Consider the following 7,029-nt stretch of genomic DNA (forward strand, 5'->3'; position numbering starts at 1 on the left):
CTGAGTGTGTGTGTGCGTATGTGTTTGAGCCTGCATGTGTGTGTACATTGGGGGAGGGGGGTGTTGGCAATTGGCCATTACCGTTAACCCTCCATGTGAGCCCTGTGTCTAGCGGGTCAGTGCGCGGGGGGGGGGATTCTGAGTGTCAGGGCCGACGTTCAGCCGGTCACTCCCCCAGCGGGACCCCCCCTCCCACCCAACCGGGTCAGGGTGTCCAACCGGGTCACAGCCCGCCCGCGTTCTCCACCGCGTACGCTAACTTACCGCCCCGCCTCGGAGACTCACTGAGCCAGACTCCTGAAAAACGCTGCGGAAGACATATTTGCATCATCTAATCCTCCGATGCCACCCTCTCTTTCCCTAAAACCGTCTGCCCCCCTTCCCCAATCCCACCGAAGGATTATTTTGTATAATGATGAATAATTTATGAAAATCTACCCCCTGCTCTCCACAGCCCTTCTCAATTGCACTGGCATTGAGCCATCCCCTCTTCTTCTTCTGTGGTGGGAGTCACTCATAAGCGACCGCATAATAAAATCTCATTCCCACCCCCCCCCCTCCCCCCCTCCACCCCTCCTAACAGTAAATGATGCCAGGACCGAAAAAAAAAGTCCTATGAATAATTTCTAAATCCAGAGACTGAGAATATTTCTCTTTGTTGCCCTCCGTAAAAAAGAAAAGAGCTGAAATTTTTGGACGCTCGCTTCCCGACAACACGTGCTGCGAGCGTGTTTTATCACCGCGATGCCGAGACGTGTGTGTTTGGGGGGAAACGGAGGACCGGGTTGTGTGCGTGTGATCTCTCCCGCTGTGTGTGCGTGTGCTCGCTGTGCGGTGCCTCGGTCGGACCGTGTGGAAGTGCGCTTTCCCCCGTCTCAGCCCTGCTGCTGCAACCTCCGGAGAACACGCACGGGAGAAAAATCTCTTCAGTATTTACGTTTTTTTCTCATAACACAAAGTGTCTTGGATGGACAAAACAATTTAACTGTGAATAGTAAAAAAAAAATTGCTTATTTGATTTGTATTGGATATTTTATCCGTGCAGATATCAGCGCAGTAGAATATAGCATGGCTCGTGATTAAGATGAATGACTGGGCCGGTTTTAGGAGCGTATGACAGAGGAGCCGCGTCTGGACTTGCATCAGCGTGGCTGAAGCGTTGCGTATGCAGCCGGTCGTCCGGTCGAGATGGTCGGAGATTTGCGCACGCGGACTCTACCGCGGTCTCCGCGGCGGACAGGGGACGGCGCACAGAGAGGACCGGGGGGATGATGAGGAGCGGAGACAGAGCGCTGTCGGAGAGGAAGAGGCCCACGCCGGCCGCGGGGATCTGCGCTGGCGGAAATCGATACGCACTCTGTGCGCTACGCTGTAACCTTGTCACGGCGCAGCAAGGGTACGCCGGCGGGGGAGGTGGGGGAGGGGGGGGGGGGTTCGGACAGGAGGGCGGGATCGCGTGCCGGTATCCTCCCCTCCGGGGTGCTCTGAGTGACCGGTGATCAGGTCTTGGCCTTGTGTTGGGGAAGCCTGCCCAATGAGGGCACACCCACACCAACCCCAAAGTTACCACACCTCCCATCCCCTGGCCTGGACCCAACCAACCCCAAAGTTACCACACCCCCCATCCCCTGGCCTGGACCGGACCAACCCCAAAGTTACCACACCCCCCATCCCCTGGCCTGGACCCGACCAACCCCACAGTTACCACACCCCCCATCCCCTGGCCTGGACCCGACCAACCCCAAAGTTACCACACCTCCCATCCCCTGGCCTGGACCCAACCAACCCCACAGTTACCACACCCCCCATCCCCTGGCCTGGACCGGACCAACCCCAAAGTTACCACACCCCCCATCCCCTGGCCTGAACTGGAAGAGACCAGGAGAGGAGCACTAAGAGACTCCCAGAAATAAAGCTACTAAAAGTTCCCAAGAAGGTACAAATGATTGTCGCTGGGCCAAAAATTGCACTAGCCAGCAATATATCCCTCATTTGTACCTTTTTTGCTGAGAAAACATATGAATTTGTACCCAAAGAGAGCATCACTGTACATTCAGGGCGCATTTGGGAAATTGTTTGGGTAATTTGATACCTCCACTGTCACTTCATCTCTGAGAGACCACCCCGCACCCAGAGGAGAGGAATGCTGTGACTACATCCTGTACTGTCATGAGAAAGTACAGCCACACACACACACACACACAGACACAAACACACACATACACACACATGCACACATACACACATATACACACACACACAGACAGACACACACATGCGTGTACATGCACAAACACACGTGCACACACAAACAAACACTCACACATCCACTCAGATGCACACACACACTCACACTCACTCACATACACACACGCACATGCACACACACACACATGCACACATACACACACACACACTCACACACACACACATACACAGACACACACACACATACACAGACACACACGCACACGCACACGGACACACACTCACACTCACACTCACACATACACACACACACACGTACACACACAGACACACACACACACATATACACGTACACACGCACACACACACACACTCTCACACACACACACACACACGCACACACACACACACACACACTCTCACACACACTCACACACACACAGCTGAGCGCTACACAGCACAGTTTATGACAGGCCTAATTGCCAGACTTTTGTCCCCATTGTGGCCTGGCTGAGGGGCTGAGCTTGGCTGCAGAGGGAGGCTCATATTCACCCCTTCTTCTCCCTCCATTTTGTCTTTCTCCTCCAGACGCGCTCGGAGCGGGACAAAGAGGTTGCGTCAGCCCCCCCGCGGGCAGAAAGGTCCACACCTGTGTGAGGGGGGCCGAGTGAATGCACCCCGGCCCAGCCCAAATCAGCACCCTCTCAGCCCAAGGGCTCGGACCATTGTACCCCCCCCCCCAACCCCCACCCGCACTTAGACGCATTCACGTCTCCCCAAAGAGAGGCATTACAGCACAATTAAAGAACCCCCCCCCCCTTTTCACCGTCTTCGTCTTCTTCTTCTCCTCTATTTTCCTCGGTCATTTCACGACTCTTCTTCTTCTCCCGCCTCTGGTTTTGTTTTCCCCCGGTAGACGCGTCTCTTAAAGGTCCCGCCTTTGCAGAAGAAAAGAAAGGGTCCGGCCGGACACGGCAGCTGCGGGCTGAATAAGGCCGCGGATCCACTCCCTGAGTGACGACGCCTTTGTGGACCAGCCAATTCAATTAGCCGCCGAGGGTCTGCACAGCCCTCGCGTCACACGCATAAAGAGCGGCCAATCACGCGGCCCCGTTCGCCCCGAGTGGCCCTCGGACCCCCCCCCCCTCCCCCGCGCGGTGTGAGGGGGGGGGGGGGACAGGGAGGAGAGGGATGAATTTGAAGGGGACGGGTGATGGGAATTAATGGCCCGCTGTCACTGAGTCACATGGGGCGAAAGCGAGGGGGGGGCGGAGCTAAAGAGACGAGCTGACCCCCCGGGCCAGACAGGGACGACCGGAGAGCCCGGTCAGACACAGACGCAGCCGGAGAAAGGGGCATTGTCTGGGGCTGACCAATCGCGGACACGCACTGCAGACGCGTTTGTCTTAACGAGCGTTATTAGTCTCGTAATTAGACTTGAGATCTTATTGGGTTGTTGGCCCGTCTTGTAAAGCTTTCTCACCTCATTGGTGGCAGTTTTTCGTCTCATTTAGCAAAAAAGTTCTTGAAAAAAAATTGTAAGACTAATTATAAGACTAAGATACTTAAGACTGTCTTATTTTTTTGTTTGCAGTGTGGAGGTGGAGAGCACTGCCAAAAAAGTCTTAAGCGTTTTAGTCTCGTTATAAGACTTAACATTTTCTCAAGTAGAAAATATTAGCTTGTTTTCACTTAATGTTTGCTTGACACATCAAATGTTTTTATTCCATTGGCAAAGCTTGAAATGAGCCATAGTTTCATTTTTTTTTAACAGAAAAGTAAAATAAATACGTTTTTAAGTCTCAATATAAGACTAAAATACTTTTATTATTTCTGCCAACATGCCAATATCAGACACACACACACAAACACATATTTTTTCCTCTATATTGCCTGTGTTGGTTGTTTTGTTCAGGAGAAAATGTAGCTGTGCTTTGCAATGGCCGGGTAGTGTTAAACATACATCAAATACTTTTGGAAATCGTTTGCAAGATCCCTGTCAAAAATCAAGGTATTTTGGGATTTGCGCTGAAGTTGAAAAACCTAGGACTCCAAAGTCATTACAGAACATATCATATCTAGATTAGAGGCAAATTATGCTATGTTCTAAACCCATATCATATGCTATCAGGCTAATCCCAAACATGCACCGTTGATGGAGTGTATGACAGATTGCAGACCCACAGTGAGGGCTTGGATTACAATTTATGACCACAAGAACAACCTTACCCACCCAAATCCCTGACCCCTGACCCCTACTCCATCACTCTCCGCTCCATTCAACTTACTGTGTCCTGTGTTGACAAATCTTGGGTAAAACCACCAGACCGCGTTTGTCTCTGAGGTATTCTGGAGTATTCTCTGTGTAGTTGCACAGAAAGTTCTGTAATGTGCCTCTCTCTCTCCTCTGTCATACATAAGGCTCATTCCAATCACTTATTTTTCTAATCTTTTCTTTTTCTTGCAATTTCTTCTACTCCTACCTCCAACCATGGGGAGAGGTAAGGAAAGGTGACAAGAAAAGCAAGTGAAGACGGGAAATCAAGAAAAGGTGAAATAGGCAAATGGAATGTCCTCACTCCAACAAATGTCAGTTTGAAACCATTCAGTTACAGACGTGGCAGTTGGGGAGAAGTGAATCCACAGGTCAATAATTTATACATTAGACATTCCAAAAAATACTTCCGCAAAGGATGCGCTGATGTTTTAAGGGGTTGGAATGTCCTTAAAGATGGTGGACCACAGTCAAATTCTGGGTCAGGAGCATGTAAAAGAAAAAAAGTGGAGAAAAATGTAAATACTGGAATGAGCCTGAATCTCCACTTGCTCCTTTCTCCAGCATTAACAGACGCTTTTATTATCACTGCATTTCAAAGCACAGTCTGTGGCGTGCCACAGATTCACATCAACCTGCAAAGCTCCCGTTCACCACATGACCTTGACCTCCCCGGAAGGAAAAGGCCTGCCCAGTGGTCTGGCTATGTTGGCTGAGCGGGGCTCAGTAATTATGGGTATTGATTAGAATAATGAGCTTTTATCGAAACCTAACGATGCGCTCGTTCATAATGTGAAACCAGAGGAGCCTTTTCAAAATGTCAGAGTGATAAGCACCCTAAAATAAACATACTGCAAAATACTGAATATCTGCACTGTTTTAAAAATACAATAACAAATACAATGATAATGATAAATATCTAAAAGCAGCAAACAATTGACCATTTGCCCATATACTGTGAATGGTCGCAATATACTGAGAATATACTTTATTGAAATATATGTTTGTTACATAAAATTTCCAGATCCTGCAGCACCGTACCGAACAGGAAACCCACTCTCCTCCGTCCATTCCTCCTTTCCCACACTCACCTTTTCCCTCCCTCTGTTTCTCCTTCCTTCTGGTCCCAGCGCCAGGCAATCAATTTCTCCTCCCCACGCTGAGGCGTGGTTCCCCCGACCCCCCCCCCCCTCGGAATCCTGGCCAGAGGAGGCGAGCTGTGCCCTTTTCACCGTCTCTTTCATTAAAGAGGCTGACATTCAAACCCGCAGCCCCCAGCACACTCCGGGTCTCGGCCCCCGTCAGCGGCCGGGGGCCCCCGTCAATCACCCGCCTGGGAGGCCCTCACAGGGGCCAGGTCAGACCCAGACAGGGACAGACCCATCTGGACAGATGCCCGATCCCTTCATTTTTTATACAAACTAGCACGTACACTCTCAGAAATAGTGGCTTGCACGGCAGCCAATCGCCGTTGATGTGTGTGTGTATGAACGGGTGAATGAGAAGCATCAATTGTACAGCACTTTGGATAAAGGCGCTATATAAATGCCAACTGCCAATACCATTACCATTTAGTGACAATGCAGATGCTGTATGATTTTGTTCTTCAAGGATCAAATTTCACAAATGTACCTTGAAAGTACAGTACTGTTCTCTTTGGGTACAAATTAGTACCTTTTCCAAGCAAATGAATGATATATTGTTGGCTAGGGCTACAATTTTACGTACCTAGGGTACCGCCCCAGTGATGAGCATTTGTACCTTTTTAGGAAGACTTTCATACCTTTTCATATTTCTGAGTGTTCTGAAAAGACCCAGGTGTTCACCCACTACAGCACACTACAAAAACACAGTTTGGAGAATTCAGTAATCAGCAAATCTGACTCTCCAAGAGTAAAAGGAAAAATAACTTGCCTTCACTTACAAGTCAAAGTAAAAAGTTGATTCAGCACAGGTCTAAGACTGTGAAAAGTGGGAAAATAACAAATGTTTGGTTAAAAAACATGCAGGAAAAATAAGGTGAAGATAAACGTGTAAAAGGTATTTTATTAGAAAATTCTCACAGCTTCCTTTTAACAGATTTTGTGCTTCTGTTTACAGCACATGAGACACAAATATATTTTGTGCAAACCTGTCAGAATGATTTCATACATTTGAAGCCAGAAATACTGGAGCTAATCATAGTTGTCCTAATACAGATATAGTATAGCCTTTGTGGTACACCTTTGCATTGTGTGGTTTTAATTACAGACCGTTTGTTACTTTTATGTAAGAGTACCAGCACACCAGTACAAAAGCTATAATGTGCTGTAGCTTTTCAGGAAATGGTGTTTGACAGTGCTGGTGATGATGATGACAATGATAATGATGAAGACAATGATCTTTCATGTTTTATGCATTTGTACAGCACCTTTCCAACAGTACTGCACAAAATGCTTCAAAAAATAATAACAATATGATGATGATGATGATGATGATCTTTCAGGAAAGAATCCTGTTGAGTCTAGTAAACAAGAAGGGCCATGAAGTTCCCTGTCTGCCTGTCC

Source organism: Conger conger, chromosome 2 (genome assembly GCF_963514075.1).
Source record: "Conger conger chromosome 2, fConCon1.1, whole genome shotgun sequence".
Classification (NCBI taxonomy): Eukaryota; Metazoa; Chordata; class Actinopteri; order Anguilliformes; family Congridae; genus Conger; species Conger conger.